General features: G+C 48.1%; 1 protein-coding gene across 3 annotated transcripts in view; it reads left to right on the top strand.

Moving 5' to 3' along the window:
- slc8a2b (solute carrier family 8 member 2b) overlaps positions 1–12500 on the top strand; it is a 45334-nt gene that overhangs the window by 12261 nt on the left and 20573 nt on the right. The window contains exon 2 of one of the 3 annotated variants that reach the window (XM_057048888.1): positions 3533–3570. The exons of 1 other annotated variant lie outside the window; for it this stretch is intronic. The gene's annotated coding sequence lies outside the window, so the exon portion shown is untranslated. Of the gene's footprint in view, positions 1–3532; positions 3571–3898; positions 3917–12500 lie in introns of those variants that run through there. One more of the 3 variants, XM_057048889.1, reaches the window with a different exon arrangement.

Below are 12500 nucleotides of genomic sequence, written 5' to 3'. Positions count from 1 at the left end.
GCATCCTTTCCCGCACTTCCTCTCGTGTTGCACACCATTTCCCTGGAGAGCCCGTGTCTTGTGTCTAGGCTACAAGGTGAAAGATTTATTACGGCTATTTGTTCCTTTTACCATCGCTCTGTTTCTCTGCCTCTCCATCTACCGCCGCCTCGCCTCTGCTGTTATTTACCTGTCTGTCTGCCGTCACACTGTTTTTATTTGATTCCTGCAGCATCGTTTAGCCGCCGTCGGGTTTCTGATAGATCTTCTGTTCAGTCCTCTGCTTAAAGGGTTTTTATCTCGGTGCTAATATCTGTCTCAGCACCAAGCCTTAAATAATGGAACGATCCTGCTGAAGGTGAATCCTCGACTCCCGGATCGAGGTCAGGCATCAAAGCTTTTGTTTGATCTATATTTCCACCATTTTATTGAACGGCAGCAGGTTTGGATTTCGGGATAAGTGACGGCTGAAGGTCCACAGAGGTACAGTTAGAATACTGGCTGCTAAAATATTAACATTAACGAAGTCACCTCAAATTCTCTTTCCAGAGTGAAGAGTGAAGTTTGTCTGAGGAAGCAGGAGAAAAGGGGCTTCAGAAGAACCAGTTGGCTCCTGGACCAGTAGCGGACTGGTAGCAGGAAGAGCAGGGCTGGGCTTGGTGTTCTCAAGGATGTTCTCCTTTCCACTGATTTGCTTTTGCCTCTTATCTGATGTGTCGCGGACACATTTGGCACATTTGTGGGCAGTGTTCTGGGAAGCTCAGACATTAGAGAGAATCAGCGACAGCAGCAGCAGCAGCAGAGCGACCGAGTTTATCTAGAACAGCTACGAGAAAAGGAAAGACAATCAGGCCTGTAATTTAATTATTACCCGTCTCGGTAGCGCACGCTGGTTGGCAGCTAATGACAGGAAGTAGACGGCCGAGACGCTCTCAAGTTATTTTCTGTCTTCGAGACAACAGAAATTGCTTCGGATATTCAAAAGGACTTATTATATCAAAGCTTCGGCCTCTTGCACGCATCATCTGTTCACATCAGTCCCTCACGTGCATCCGTTTTATTGTTAAAGCACACAAATAGAAAATTAAAAGGTGTCATTGTTCAGTTATTTTTGGCATTATTGCCAATATTACGGCAGAGAAGCGCTTACGTCTCTGGCTTCATTGTGACGTTAAAAAAGATAATAACGAGGCGGGCAGTCAAAATGGACTAGGAATTATACAATGACAAGCTAGATAAACAGCGGCGAGGCTTTAGTGGCTGGACTCCAGCTGGTGGAACGGGCAGCACCGCCGACCTCAGCCGGAATCTTGTAAATTGCATTTTTCCGCGGTTGTGGATGTGGGAATAGAAATGCTCCAGAGAGCTGAGTTCATAATGGAGGTGCAGTTTTTAAGTGGATGTTTAACCACTGAAACAAGACAGAGAGCCCCCCCCCACCCCCCTTCTGCTCATTTGGTTCTTCAAAGCTGGGAGTTCAGTGGAACAGAGCTCATTCTTACAGTCTGGGATGCGCACGACTGACCTCCTCGTGCACCGAATGCACATTACTCACATTCTAAGGAAAAGGGGAAACATTCTGCAAGGTGTTCTGACCTTTTCGCCATTTTGTGGCTGCTTAGTGGGTGAAGAACCCTCAGTTGTGGATACACCTTCTCCTTTAATGGGCCTTCTTTAGTTCCATGATTATTTACGTTGTAGGTTCTCACCGAAGGCATCAAACCTATGAATTAAGGCCAAAATAACACAAAACGCGTTTGACATTTTTTAGATTCTTCCAAACAACCACCATTTGCCTTGATATCTGCTTTTACACGCTCTCGGCTTGCTTCTGCTTGTTGCTTTTCCCCAGTAGAGGTTCCTCAGCAGCTTTACTATAAAGGCCTGATTGGCTCCTCTGAACACATGATGCAGAGATGTTTCTTTACTAGAAATCTGTGTGGGATCTAATGTGAGGTGCTCTTCACTGGTGAATCCAGAGGCTGCTGACTCGGATGAACTCGTCCTCTGAACACAGGCGACTCTCGTCCCTCCCTTCCTGGGGCAGTCGTCACGCCAGTTTCGTCGTGGGGGGCAATGCACCATTGGTTAAATGTACATGCCACACACACACTATTTATACAGCACTAATCAATTCTCAGCGGACTCACTCGACCACCTCCACAGGATTAAAAAAGGCTCTCTCTGGTGCCAGGTTCACAGAGGTGGAGGACTGAAAATCGATGCTTGTTTATTCTGCAGGCTGCTGCAGCTGCAGCCACCGCCTGTAATGGTAAAGATGTCACCACGTCCGTCGCTGTGGTTTTCCTTTCCAATGGAGAACAAACCAACGTTTGGCTGCTCCATTAGCCAACGACACCTTTGCTGCTTCTGTAGAAAAATCATTGTAAAAATCAAAAACTGCCAACAGAAGGCTAAACTGGCGCTAACCATGTCCGCGCGCTGGATGCACTCATTCATAAAGATTTAATTGTCTTTTAATGTTAAGTAGCGGAATATTTTAAGTGCGCTCCGACTGAAGAGAGCTCCGCCTCTGGTGCCATTACGGCATGTTTATCATGTAGTGACATATGTAATGGTAATAATGCCTTTCTTGCTCAGCAGGAGGTCACAGGAAGCGGCGGAGATCAGGCCTCGGGGCTAATTAACACAGTCTATATGAAAACATGCTGTAACGTGTGCTGGGAGTCAGCCTGCAGCGCCCCCCCCCCCCCCATGCCCAGGAGACCGTGGCACAACAACACAGAGGCAGCTTTTTCTCTGCAAATGCTTGAAGTGTTCTTTGCAGCTGTTAGTCGACCACCGCGGCTCTCAGCTGAGAGCGTTCCACGGAAACGTCTTAATTATTGTTTATGCATTAAGACGCTGGTGAAATCTCCCGGCGTTTCTCAAGTGCTGCACGGGAAGCGTGGAGAGCGCGGCTGATGGGAAAACCTAAAGTTAAAAGCTGGGAAGGTTCTGTGCTCGCCTCCCTCGTCCTGTCTTCTCTGTCATCTTGTTTCTCGACTCCTCCTCAGTCCCGACTCTCTCCTTCCCCGTTCTGTTGAGCAGGCGGATCAATAGCACTATCTTCGCAGCTTAATTATGTAAAGGAAGCGCTGGGCGCCATTATCGTGATGGCAGCCGCGTCTGTAGTCGGGGTCAGTCAGACGGGAAGAAAGGCTGAGAAAGAAGCTGTCAGACAGACAAAGGGGAGGGTGAATTAACTGCTGAGGCCCTGACCTCATCAGCCCCCCGACAGCTCGCCAAGACACTTCGATTCTACTCTGTCCGGCTCCGGCAGCTCTCAGGCAGGTCATGGGGCCGCGAATCGTACGGAAATACAGAAATTCTGCCTGCTGCACATAAATGGATTGCTCCCATTTTAAAACAAGGTGGAGAAACTGCTTTAGGTTTTTTTTTTCTCCACTCTGGCAAATAAAAAATTTGCAATAAGGTGCTTTCTTCTCAAATGAAATCTCATTTTGTGGAGAAAAATGAATTTTCCGAATGTTTTTTTACTGAATTTGTGTGTTGAGAATGTTTGCTGATTCAATTTTCTTCACTGTTTCAGGGCAGCTTAACTCTCAACACCCCTTGACTTTGGTTTGGGTAAGTCAACCCCCCCCCCCCCCCACACACACACACACACACACACCACACACACACACACATGCACATATAATACATTATAATGCAATATTCAGAGAGAAGAGAAGGAAAATGAAAGGAAAATCTTTGGCAAGAAGTCTGCTTGTGTGTTTGTGTGTTAGCTGGTAACTTGAGTCTCCCCACATTTGTAGCTTTTTTATTTTCTCTGCTTCTTCTGGCTGCAGATTTTTTCTGTTTTCAGAGGGTTGTTTTTTTCCCCCGTCTGTGCACGCCTGCAGGTGATCTCAGCAGGTAGCGCATCATCACTAAAGAGGCAGATTTGTTCTCAGCAGTCCAGTCTTTATTGGTAGGCCGGCTCTTCCAACCCAGCCAGGAGTGAAAATAATATCAAATAATGTAAAATATAACTGTCTGCATGGACAAATATCTCTGTCTCCTGCCTGCCCCTGTTCTCTGTCTCCTGCCCCCCCCACACACACACACAGATCTTTCATAATAATTCCAGCAGGACTCGCCGGAGGCTTCACTTCTTCCCTGATTCCAGCCATTGTGTTTCTGATGAAATAGCAGCCCACCTTGGGGAATTTGAACCCCTAACCTTTCAACTACCACTTCTTTACCAACAAACCAATCCATTATTCCCCACCAAACAACCCGTATCGATGCACTGTGCGAGCTTTAGATTACATGAAAGAAAGATGATTGAGCCGAAATCGATGCTTTTCATTAGGACGCTCACATCCGTGTGTGCGAAAGACATAAAATCGATACGAGTCACAGCTGAGAGTCGGAGCCTTTGTTCTTGTTAGAATTCTCATTTATATGTGAGCTGCGTTGAGAATAAATTAGATGTCTCTGCTTTTATCTTTAAATCTACAATGCACCTGAGCACCCTTCATTTTTGATTTGGAATGTCCTTTAACTCATGCTAATGTACTCTGGTGCCGACACTTCAGCACCCAGGTGTCAGGCTAACGTCTCCGGCCGCTCACCCTCTAAACTGCTCAGTTTCTTCTCTATCGCCAACATTTAAGGAGCCTCATGTAAACGCTCCGGACCGTCTCGGCTGAGGACGCCGCCTCCGCCTGTGTGTAGTCAGTGTGGCGTGAAACAAAGCTTCAGCTCCTGAAAAAGTATCTAAAATGAGTTGTAGAGCAGCTGCACGGCTGGCTGGCTGTCTCAGAGGAGTGTGTGTGGGTGTGTGTGTGTGTGTTCTGGTGCGTGGTGCATGGAGAGCATATCTGCTGATTAATGATGACACAGAGACGCCTCGACTATCTTCCTCCGTGAGCCTTTAGCTGATGCTTTTCCTCCTTTTTACGCCCTCCATTCCTTTGGTAGACACACACAGACAGCAACACTTTTTCTGATTCCTGCTCCATTAACAGTCGCTAATGAGGTCAGACAGGAGCGCGGGTGGGACGCTATATTTGTCATAGCACCACTTAACCTCAGAACCTTTCCACACAGTTGCACCTCCGCTTTCTCCTTCTGTCTATGAGGCGCTTCTGAGTTGCTCTGGTGTTGCGCAGGACGGAATCCTGTCTGAGAGGAGGTCGCTCCCAGCTCCACCTGTCAAAGTGTGACTTTTCCACTTTTATCTCTGTGATATTTGAGTCTTTGGCTGCTGATCCCGATTCTTTCCCTCTTCTCATTTGCTATTCTGACCTGGGTGGGTTACGTCTCGTGTGTCCCGGTGCTAAACGAAGGCCGGCCGCAGTAATCACAACACATATACCATAACATGTACCTGCATTAAAATTGTAAAGCGACCTCATTTGAAACACGTGGCGGCGTCTTTCTGTTTACATACATGCAGGCACGCACGGAGGTGCAGGCACGCACGGAGGTGTGCACGTTTGCACCTGGTGTCTCTTTCACCTCTCAAATGGTGACCACTGATGTAAAGAACTATTCCTTAGGAGCTGAAGTGGTAGTGGGACACACACACACACACACACACACACACACAGTAAGCACTGGAAACAAAAGAGTGACAGTAAATTTTGTCTCAGGTGAGTCTGAACCAAAAGGATCGTAAAATCCAAAATGACTCTGGCTCAGATTAATGGTGTGTTGAAGGAGAAGGGAGGGGAACAGACAGATCAGGATCATGCAGGGGCGCCCAGGCTACATTCACTGCCTGTTCCAAACTCAGAAATGCCTAAAAAGAAGCAATTCCTTCTGCCGCGGAGCTGAGAGACAAACGTGGATGATGGATCGCTGTCGCTGCTCAACCGTTCAGCCGTGTCTGTGGAGGATCTGGAGGGAAATTAGTGGCATAACTCTCAAAGCATCTGTTTAGCCTGCATGGCTGAACTGAGCCTCTGACTGATCCAAAGTGAAAGTGAGGTAAAAAATTTGGATTAAAGAAGACTCCGGCGCTCCAGATGGGGAGCAGGAAGTAAAGCCGGTCTTTGGTTTTTCTTCATTTTCTTCTGACACCTACTTCCTGCTAGCATAGAAGCATATTTGGGATTGATTGTCTCTCCAAAGCCGATGTGCGACAGGTATGAGACGACATCGTCTACTGAGCTCTGCAGCCGAGGGACTTGATGTCAGCAGCTACCGTGGAGCTGGAGCTATTGAGTCTCCTCTACTGCGGCGTATTCACCTGAAATAGAGGAGGCGTCGGGTATGAAGCTGTAATAGACCAATATTTTTGCCAGAGCAAATTGTTTTTAGCTCTGCGTTACTCTGTTCCTACTCTGCCGTCCGTGCTTGACTGAGCTTGTGTCATCCTCCCAACATCTGGGGGAGATTAAAATTCGGTGTAAAATAAATGGTTTCCATTGAGCCATGTCACCACAATCCATGTCTCTTCTCGGAGCGGGAGGTAATTTATGGGCAAAATAAAGGAAATGGCTCGGATGGATGCTTTATATTTATCAACACTGTTTGGAAAGTGTGAAATGTGCAATTCTGCTTCCTGTTTGTAACACAGGCTGGTTTTAAGAAATGGATTTTTGCTGCTTTCATGCATTCTTGATGGAGGTTACCTGCTATAGTTGCCTCTCTTCTGAGCTCTCCCAGTTAATGCCTTTATTCTTCTGAATCTCAATATTACAGGAATAGTTATTATTTGTACTGAGGTCTTTGGATTCCATTAAAACTGCCTCATTTGACACCTTTGATGTCGTGTTTTTAACATTCAAACATGGAGATAATCGACGGCTGTACGTTCACAACTCTTCAGATGTTCAACTGTTGCTATAATCTGCATGTTGATAGAACAACGAGGCACCAAAGATGCTGACATTCTGCCCCAGGTCAGCGTGGAGCGGCCATGGGCATCCGCTGGGGTGCTCTTTGAATCAGACCGTGCACGTGTTGATCACCTTCTGTCCACATTTGTGATGATGTGCCTGGACCGGAGAGCTGGGCCAGGACAGCCCAGCTGCTCCTGTGGATGCTCTTTACTTTTCACAACTTTGCATCCTGGCAAGGAAAACAAATTCCCGTCACAGCTTTAATTTTTGCACATTTTGCAAATGAGCTGATTGTTGAGGCGGCGCCATTACAGCTGCCTTCATAATTCCAAAAATGCCACCCCGAAGACACTGGGAACATTTGCATAAATCAGCATCCCGAACACATTTCTGTTCAGCACCACTGGGAGACTTTAGGGAGTAGAAATGGATGGATTAAAGGATTGTGTTCTCCGTAATACCAACAACTTGTGAAGCAGAATTAAGCTCATTTAAGCGAGGTCTTGCATGCATCCTTGCTCGTTTCACGGAACCTGCAAAGTACTCGGTTAACCAGGCATCAATAGTCAAGAGCAACATGAAAAACCCAAGCTGATGAATGTTTATCCTGCTGGCTGCTCCAGCCCGTTGAATCATACTTCATTTAAAAGTTCTATTTGTGAGACGGCCGTGCAGAAAGCTGCATGTGTCAGCCGGTCTCTTTGTGGGAGCCTTTCAACCATGGCGGCGGGGCAGCGGCGCTGGCCTTTCCTGCACTGTAGGATTCGCTCTGACAGCGGGTCACAGTCTGCGTGCTTTCATCGCACCCAGGATTATGGTGTATCTTGTGATCAGGATGGAGCTCTTCTGGTGTGGTGGATGTGCTGCTGAAGCGTCTTTGGAGGAAGCAAATGCTGAATAAACGCGGAGCAGAGCACGTGTGAACCTTTAACCTACAGCGGTGGAGCCCAGAACAGTTAGGAATTACAGTGTGTGACCATCCATAAGTGCAGGTAAGATGATAACATGGGGGAGTTCCAGAGAAACAGCCTTCCCAACTGCTGGATATGCGTCTCCATAGCTCCACCTTCAACCCCGTTCAGATGAATACTGAGCTCATTAAATTATTTAGTGTTTGCTTTGACTGCTCAGAAGAAATCCCATCTCGGAGGCACGTTCTGCGCTGCTCACTTAATCAGGCAGGGGCTTTTCTAGTATTTTTGTTTCATTAGACGATGCATTATTAAAATTATGGAACGAAACATCCCATTCAATGCAAATCTCCTCGCGGAGCCGAGGATGATTTACGTCTCTGCTGGTGAAGCTCACATTTCACCTGCTATTAAAAGCAGTAGGCAAGACTCATTCTGCCATCTCCTGCCATCACATTTAAGTGCTGGAGGAGGAGGAGGAGGAGGAGGAGGAGGAGGAGGAGGAGGAGGAGAGGAGGAGGAGAGGAAGAGAAGGAGAGGAGGAGGAGGAGGAGAGGAGGAGGAGGAGGAGAGAAGGAGGAGGAGGAGGAGGAGGAGGAGGAGAGGAGGAAGAGGAAGAGAAGGAGAAGGAGAAGGAGAAGGAGGAAGAGGAGGAGGAGAGGAGGAGGAGGAGGAGGAGTAGGAGTAGAAGGATTAGGAGAAGGAGGATTAGAAGGAGGAGGAGGAAGAGAAGGAGGATTAGGAGAAGGAGGAGGAGGATTAGGAGGAGGAGGAGGAGGAAGAGAAGGAGGATTAGGAGAAGCAGAAGGAGGAGGAGGAGGAGAAGGAGGAGTAGGAGGAGGAGGAGAGAGAAGGAGAAGGAGGATTAGGAGGAGGAGGAGGAGGAGGAAGAGGAGGAGGAAGAGGAGGAGGAAGAGGAGGAGGAGGAGGAGGAGGAGGAGGAGAGAGGAGGAGGAGGAGAAGGAGGAGGAGGATTAGAGGAGGAGGAGGAGAAGGAGAAGGAGGATTAGGAGAAGAGAAGCAGAAGGAGGAGGAGGAGGAGAAGGAGGATTAGGAGCCGGAGGAGGAGAAGGAGGATTAGGAGGAGGAGGAGGAGGAGGACGATTAGGAGGAGGAGAAGGAGGAGGAAGATTAGGAGGAGGAGAAGGAGGAGGAGGAAGATTAGGAGGAGGAGGAGAAGGAGAAGAAGGATGAGAAGGAGGAGGAAGATTACGAGAAGGAGGAAGATTAGGAGGAGATTAGGAGAAGGAGGAGGAGGATTAGAAGGAGAAGGAGGAGGAGGAGAGAAGGAGGAGGAGGAGGAGGAAGAGAAGGAGGAGGAGTAGGAGGAGGAGGAAGATTAGGAGGAGGAGAAGGAGGAGGAGGAGGAGAAGGAGAAGAAGGATGAGGAGGAGGAAGATTAGGAGAAGGAGGAGGAGGAAGAGAAGGAGAAGGAGGAAGAGAAGCAAAAGGAGGAGGAGGAAGAGAAGGAGAGGAGGAGGAAGAGAAGCAGAAGGAGGAGGAGGAAGAGAAGCAGAAGGAGGAGGAAGAGAAGCAGAAGGAGGAGGAGGAGGAGGAGAGGAGAAGGAGGAGGAGGAGGAAGAGGAAGAATGATTGATTTGAATTCAGGCTGGTGTGAAATTGCAGGTTTAATAGGTAGATATTTGTTGTCTGCCACATTCTTCGGGCGGCTAAATAATGACACGCGTGTCTCCACGTTTAGAGCAGCGCCGCACGTTCCCCCGAAGCACGACGGCCTAACGCCATCAAATACTGAAGTGCTGTAACACAGAAAAGAGAAGCCGTTAACGTTCCTGCCTCATCTTCCGTGCACGCCGGGGTGCAGGTGTGACACGTGACAGCGCTCAAGCGAGGTTCCACGGGTCAGGTGGGAGAGGAGCGAGTGACCATAAGAGGAACACACAGCGACCTTTACGGGGGAGGCGGCAGGTCTGTGCTGGAGCAGCGGTAGTGGGTGAATAATTCAGGAGGAATATGTGTGTTTTAAACATTTCTCTGTCTCCCTCAGAAAGCAGGGAGAGGTGGCAGGCCTGGTACTGTGGAGTCAGCTAAACGTGACATACAGTCGAACCTGGACAGGCTTCTACAGCCACCGTCCAGGGCCAGAGCCTTCAGAAAATCATATTTCACTTATATAAAAGCACTTTCACTGGTTGTAGTGTACGCCGTCCTGTAGGAGAGGAAGCTGAGTCATTGTCAAGTGTTTAGATGACGATGAGGACGTTCGAAGGCTCGAGATGTGGATGCGGGAACGCAAGAGGCTGATTAATCATCTGGAATAATAAACCCAGAGAACTGGGGAAATGGCTCGGTGCAATAGTGGGAGTAGTAACAGAGGAAGACGCGAGAGGTCACGTTACGTAACAGAACCGTCGTTACGTCGTGATTGTTTCGTAACATCTGCTGAGTAAAAGCAGAATGACCCGAGAAAATTAGAGATCTACTGGAATTCAACGTGATTAGGAGGAAGATATGAAGCTCCAGCATGGAGATGCTTTAGAGTTATTTCTAGAATAGGAAAGCTAGAGAGCGTGTGTGTGTGTGTGTGTGTGTGTGGTGTGTGTGTGTGTGCGCGCGCGCTGCAGGCGTTTTGCTCCTCACCATCATGACTGATGATTTATTGTGTTTTCTGGATGATGAAAGATAAAAACAACTATGTTTCATATCAACAACATGTCCCAGAGAAGAAGCAATCTAAAGTTTCCTCTCCTGTAACACAAACTTCTGATCTCTTTTGCAAATGCAAAAGAATCTGTGGAGACGTTAAATGGGCCCCAGACGGTGATGCACGGGCTCGGGCCAGAAAAGCAGCTCGTTTTATAGCGTTATTGTGAAAAGATGATGGTTCTTTTCTTCCCAATAAGGGTTTTATGTACATGTGGATGAATGAAATAAGGTTTTGCTCTTGTTTCTTGTGGTGAAAGAGTAACAAACGGACGACTGCTGCAGTTCTTGTGAGGAAATATGAGGCAAATGATTCATATTTTTAAGACAGATTAGAACGTTGCTTCAAATGCAAATGGTCAGAGGAAGTCATGTGGAAGTAGCACCTGAGGCTGCTACCTAGCCTCTGCTGCCTGCTAATTAGCTGGGAAACGAACACACACACACACACACACACACACACACACACACACACACACACACACACACACACACACACTAATGTTTGCTAATGAGGGGAGCATTACCCCCCCCCACTGCCTGGGGGGTGAAAACTCCTGCATTACTGAGGATGGTTTACCTTGAAGATGTTTAATGTACATCGTTTGTTTGCATTAGTGTGTTTGTGAGGTCGTCCTCAGTTTTATACTCTTTTCATGGACATTTGGATCATTTAAAATGTTTTGGAAGATGTGAAGTCTGATGCTGCTCTGCTGCTGCTCTGCTGCTGCTGCTCTGCTGCTCTGCTGCTCTGCTGCTGCTGCTCTGCTGCTGCTCTGCTGCTGCTCTGCTGCTCTGCTGCTGCTCTGCTGCTGCTGCTCTGCTGCTGCTGCTCTGCTGCTCTGCTGCTGCTGCTCTGCTGCTGCTGCTGCTCTGCTGCTGCTGCTGCTGTTGCTCTGCTGCTGCTGTAGCTGCTGCTGCTGCTGCTCTGCTGCTGCTGCTCTGCTGCTCTGCTGCTGCTGCTCTGCTGCTGCTGCTCTGCTGCTCTGCTGCTGCTGTGCTCTGCTGCTGCTGTGCTGCTGCTCTGCTCTGCTGCTGCTGCTGCTGCTGCTGCTGCTGTTGCTGCTGCTCTGCTGCTGCTGTAGCTGCTGCTGCTGCTCTGCTGCTGCTCTGCTGCTGCTGCTGCTGCTCTGCTGCTGTTGACAATGATCAATGATCTCTACCTTACTGGATTGATTTTAGTGGAAATTAATTAGTGGTGAAACTAGACGGGCGAATGCCTGGGGGGGGCGACTGTTGGCTCAATACCCCTTCGCAGGATGTTTGATTTCTACATGTTTTTGTCTCTGTTGTGTCTCCAACCAAACCAAACACAGTTTGTGTGATTTCAGGTCCATGTTTTGTTTAATTCATGTCCACGGGTGCCGTTTAACTTGTAAGTGCTGCTGCTGCTCAGCCAAGGTCACGCTGAAGGAACTGAAGAAGTGATCATATCATTAACCTCAACTCTCAAGACTCTTAATGATGAAATTATGAAAAGGAAATGCAATGAATGTGTTGAGAAATGAAGCAAATATTAAGAAACAGGTGGCAGGTTGTCTTTCGACATCACTAGCAAAATCTATCTGTCAAGCAAAGAGGGATTCGGCCTCAGCCGGCCCCCCGCTCCATCGCCCCGGAGACGCCACAAAATGGTGCCGTTGATCCAAGTTTCACCTGGTTTCAAGGCAGTGAAAGACAAAGGGTCCCAGACTGGTTGCTAACGCTACAGGAAGATATGAGACAGAATCGATCTCGGGGCTTCGTCCAGCTTAGATTCCACTTTATACCGACATCCATTAATATCCCTTTTCCCAGTAATTGCATTTAAATTGAGGCAGTCATTCAGATGTGGGCTAATGAAGCAGAAAGACGTGTGATTAAGGTCTCCCCAACTTTCCCCCAATGAGCGTTGTAATGCTGCTCCGCAACAGTGTCGGGCCACACTTGTTGTTCTGCTAAATAATGTTTTCTTAACGACGTTGGTTCAGGCTCCAGTCAATTTCCAACTCATTTCAGCCACGACCACAACGGAGAGATGAAGGCTGTGTTTTTGTTGCGTTTCCTCCCGTTCAGTGTGCGTTTATGATCTGGTCCAATGGGTCCTATCATGAGTTACGGGTCCTATCATGAGCTGTTGGGCCGGCCATCACCAGCCCAGAAAAGG

Source organism: Takifugu flavidus, chromosome 12 (assembly GCF_003711565.1).
Source record: "Takifugu flavidus isolate HTHZ2018 chromosome 12, ASM371156v2, whole genome shotgun sequence".
Lineage (NCBI taxonomy): Eukaryota > Metazoa > Chordata > Actinopteri > Tetraodontiformes > Tetraodontidae > Takifugu > Takifugu flavidus.
The sequence above is the reverse complement of the archived record's forward strand: the minus strand, read 5'-3'. Positions and strand labels throughout refer to the sequence as shown.